The sequence below is a fragment of the Chiloscyllium plagiosum genome, unplaced genomic scaffold (genome assembly GCF_004010195.1).
Source record: "Chiloscyllium plagiosum isolate BGI_BamShark_2017 unplaced genomic scaffold, ASM401019v2 scaf_46128, whole genome shotgun sequence".
Classification (NCBI taxonomy): Eukaryota; Metazoa; Chordata; class Chondrichthyes; order Orectolobiformes; family Hemiscylliidae; genus Chiloscyllium; species Chiloscyllium plagiosum.
In genome coordinates this window covers 18-4,759 of record NW_025196330.1, presented here as the reverse complement: position 1 = coordinate 4,759, position 4,742 = coordinate 18, and the positions used below count along the sequence as shown (strand labels likewise).

The window sequence follows — 4,742 nt, the reverse complement described above, 5'->3', positions numbered from 1 at the left end:
GTTCAGAGGGAGAACATTGGAGGGACAAAGGAGGGTAACGATCTGTGTCGGAGGGTGACTAACTGTTCATGGAGACTATTCCTGGGTAACAATAAGTCGTGTGGAACAGCAGACGATGTGATAACACGGCCTCGTGTGGGTGTGGTAGGGATCAAGGGCATGCGGGAGTTCGGCTCCAAATAATATTGAATTCGATCTTGAAGACTGGAGGATTCCAAACGGAAAATGAGGCGCTGGTCTTCCATCTGGAGCAGAGCTTTGCTGGAACACTGCTGCATGCCTGAAACAGAGATGTGGGCCAGGGAACAGGGTGACGTGTTAAAGTGACAGGCAACCAGAAGCTCATCGCCTCTGGGTGGGCTTGAACCACCAACCTTTAGGTTAACAGCCGAACGCGCTGACCAATTGCGCCACAGAGACAGGCGATGACATGGGCTTCGCCAACGCTTAGGGGAGGCTATTAGTGAATTCATAATTCAGCCTCCCGGCCTCGAATTCCAGTTGTCGTCTATCAGTTTTACTTTTCCATCATAAAGCCTGGGACATTCATTGTGGAGACACCGGGGACAGGCTGCAGACACATCCATGTCACGAGGAACTAGCTTTCTTACTCCGGGCCGTCACCCTTCGAGCCTTTCCGTGTTTTGCCTGTTCCCGAGTTCTCTCATTGGCTCGGAGGCGAGAAGGGGTTTGAATTCCTGATGTGCAGGAACGACAATTCTTTCAATGTCTCAGATCAGTTCATGACCCGAGAACATCAGAGTCAATCTCCCGGCCTCTTCAACAAGGGGACGGTGTCTGGACTGTCTCTGCTCAGTCGGACAGTTCATCTTTCATTCTCCTCGAAATCCGCTTCCCAAAGAGTTTCTAAAGATTCACAAAGCTGGAGACTGGGATTTCTGTTTTGCTTCATGAACATTTTTCCATTTCGTAACTGACAATATTTTGCCAAAACCTCTTCCCAATTGTACGCCATGATTCATTTCCAGAGATGTGGAATTTCCATTTTGGAGAGACATTCCCAAGGTTGCGGATGTTCGCTTTGGAGCAAAGAAGGTTAGCTGGAGATTTCCTGGGGCTGTTGGTAATGATGGGAGAAGAAGCGGTGGGAATGGGCAGATTAATGATCAGAAGAATCAATTGCCACTGACCAGAGTCAGTTACCAGAGGACAGGGATTGAAGTTCTTGAATGAAAAGCAGCACTTGTGCCTAATAAACACAGAGAATACTGCAGAACGCCAACAGGTCGAGCAGCATCTGTGGAAAGGTAAACAGAGCTGACGTTGTGAGGCTGGTACTTTGTTTGTTCACAACCCGACTTTCCTGCATGGCAATCAATTCCCAAACATGAGAAAATTGGATTTTATCGAGACGGGTTTTGTGAAGTTTGAGCGATAATGCAGCCAACAGGAAGTCATTTAAAATCGCCAGTGAAGAAAGCATAGTCAGCAGGTTACCACCCTGAGCGGGGGAGCCCCAAAAGATCTCTACGCCAGCACCTTCAGTGTTCGGCGACAACTACACGCCCAAAGTTGTGGTCTAAAATTTCTCATGGAATGGTTCTAACAGGAAAGGTGAGTATTGGGCTTTTCCTATCCGCGCCATACTCCCAACGTATTCTGTTCCCCTGGATTTGATCAGGACAGAGGAGGCTGATGGGAGATCGAATTGAACTACAGACATTGATGAGTGATAGAACGGGTGGGAAGGATCCATTCCCATGCATAGAGAGATTAATAATCAGGGCCGAAAATAAGGGGCCACTTCAAGAAATTTGGGGTTCATTCAGCAAAGCTAATGTGGAACTGTTCACAGAAAATTGTGGTGAAAGTCTCTCGAGTTATTTTGATGAGAAGTGTTGATGATGCTCATACAATCGATAGGATGAACGTAGATTGGTAAATGTATTTGGTGACAGTTCTGTTCTAGCCCTGTGAGCGAAACCTGAATCTGAAGGAATAAAAGGGACATTAACAACATCGGTCTGAAATTGGATACGTGACAAGAAACAGAGCCATCATTAACAGTTGGCTTTTGAACTGGAAAAGTTTTCGCGTGAAATTGGCTTGAGGCTTGAGGTCTGCAAGGTCAAGATAATTTAGGTAAAACACGGAAACGCTATCCTCATTAGCAGACAGTGAAAGGATTACAAGATGCAAATTAAACATTTTCGACAAGTGATACAGGGGACTGGGAAGATAAGTATTATAAACTGTGAACAACAAAGTTCTGGAGCACAACACTTACATTCAAAGACCGAAAACCTCCAGGTCCTGATTAATCAGATTGCATTGTGGTGCTTTTCTGCAAAACATCCACTTGCAATATCCTACAAAAGAGTGACAAAACCCATCCCTGTCAGCCCAGGATAGAAAATCCGAAGGGATGAAACTTTCTTATTTTCTAAAGATTCACAAAGCTAAGACTTGGTTTTGGTGATTGTTTCAATGTCCTACAAAAGAGTGACAAAACCCATCCCTGTCAGCCCAGGATAGAAAATCCGAAGGGATGAACGTTTGCTGATTTTCTAAAGATTCACAAAGCTAAGACTTGGTTTTGGTGATTGTTTCCTTTCCACTCCCAGGAGCCGCAGTGGTTGAGGCGTTGAGTTGGGGAAAGGAAAGTGTGCCCGTGAGAGCGTGTGGTGCTATTTCAGCTTCCCCTCCTCTGACAGCGCTGTGACGTGACTCCGATGTTCTCAGAGACATTTACTGACGCGAGACAGTGAAAAGATTCTCATTCCCGCAGATCGGGAATTCAAACCATATGCCGGCTTCAGGACAATGAGAAAGATTAATTGGGGTGTGTGAAGAAACTGAGCTGCATTTCAAACAGGTAGGTGGAGTCAGATGCATCATCCATTGCGCCCCGGCCCTGTGCGTATCTTACGGCACCATGCTGCAGAGTTCTGACGTTAACACGGACATGCGCAGCAATGGGAACCTTCACAAGGTAAACAACCAAAGATAATCACCGTCACTGATTCCCTTCCACGGGCCCAACTTTGTGAAGCAGTATCTTTCACTGGCAAAGGAAACACCCTTGTCCTCAGGTGCCTGCTTCATTTCGATCACGATTTCACGCCCCTCACTGTTCTAATCTCATTTCCAAACACTTGGCTCATAGCATCAAAAGAAGCTCTGCGGGTATCTGCTTGTTCCACCCGAACAGGCAGTGGGTTGCAGATTCCCACCAGTCCCAATGTGAGTGAAATACTTTTCCCCCTCCACTGATTTGAATCTTAAAGAAGAAGCCGGGGAGCAAGCTCCCTTTCTTTTCGACGACATTTCTCATTTTGTACTCGGCAGGGTTCACACCTGCTTGGGGAAACCGCAATGGATTTCTAGTCCATCGCATGAACCACTCTGCCCACGAATACAGAACCACACTGACAACTTCACTTCCCAGGTCTGTCTGCCTGTGGAGCTGCGAAAGAGTGAATCATCGCAGAGTTTCTTTGAATCCAATCACTTCACAGTGATTCGAAAGGGTTAAATATCTGCACATGGCGAGTCTAGGTGTTTCATCCCAAAAGGTGAAATGAACTTTCCATGAAAAACAACACGAGAAATTGCAGGAGGAACTCAGTAGGTCAGGCAACATCTGTGGAAAGAGAATCAGAGACAACATTTCAGAATTCTGTTTTCTCCGACAGGTACTGTCAAACCTGCCGAGTTTCTCTTTTTGTCTCGGCTTCTCCACATCCGCAGTCCCTGACGTTAGACATTAATTCAATTCAGAAACCCCTTTGTGGAGAGGATTTCCGTTTGGGGAACACTTTCCTGACCCCATTAAAAGCGTTCAGCTTCGAAGCCGAGGAAGAACAGCGAACACAGCGCCCCTGGGTGGGCTCGAACCACCAACCTTTCGGTTAACAGCCGAACACGCTGACCAATTGCGCCACAGAGACAGGCGTTGGGATGGGATGCACCATCCTTAGGGGAGGCTATTAGTGAATTCATTATTCAGACTCCCCGCCTAGAATTACAATTGTTGTCTTCCGCGCAGTCTTGCGAGGAATCCCAGCTTTCTTAACTTGACTTGTGCAAAAATGCCCGATTAAACTTCTCAAAAAGAACCTTCGTTAAACGAGACTGGGCTAACTGGAGTACGAATGGGACAGCAAGTGAAATGATTGGAGATAGCATTTAACAGGTTGACGTGTTGACTTCCCAAATTTTCTTATCCCTCTGCCAATTGGCACGTGGCTTGGGCAGTAATGTTATTACACACACTGGAGCAGTGGGATTTGAACCTGAGCCTCAGGGCTCTATGGGAGACTACAGCTTCACCACAAAAAAAAACTCTCGTAGATAGGTCCTCTTCTGTTGAATGAGAGGAAACAGCTTCCTCCTCAACATGATACACGACCACTGTACCCTCCGTGCCCATTAAAATAACTTGAGCCGCCTCCTGTTGAATGAATGAGTGGGAAACCCTCTCCGAGTTCCAAGAAGCGGGAGGCCCGGCTGGAGGCTGGATTTGCTCAAGGCTTGTATCTATTAACTTATTTAAATGGTACCTCCTGTATGGGAGTATGGTTTCCATTAATACCGGAGGATCATGTCAGAGTGTTTCTTTATAAAAGCAGTTGTAGTTGGTAAAATACACTCCCTGGAGGAGCACCTTCTATGATGCTGCATTTCTTGCCTTCTGCCCTTCCCCCATTTGTTATCTCTCATCTCGATTTTACATTTTCAGTCAAATTTAATTTCACATTAATCGGCCTTGGTATTCACTG

General features: G+C 46.3%; 2 non-coding genes across 2 annotated transcripts; both read right to left on the bottom strand.

The window, feature by feature from the left end:
* Positions 1–346: 346 nt before the first annotated feature.
* On the bottom strand, positions 347–420 carry trnan-guu. Its single transcript has one exon. It is a non-coding gene; the product is annotated as a tRNA-Asn (tRNA).
* A 3,417-nt stretch (positions 421–3,837) lies between these two features.
* trnan-guu lies at positions 3,838–3,911 on the bottom strand. Its single transcript has one exon. It is a non-coding gene; the product is annotated as a tRNA-Asn (tRNA).
* Positions 3,912–4,742: the final 831 nt, after the last annotated feature.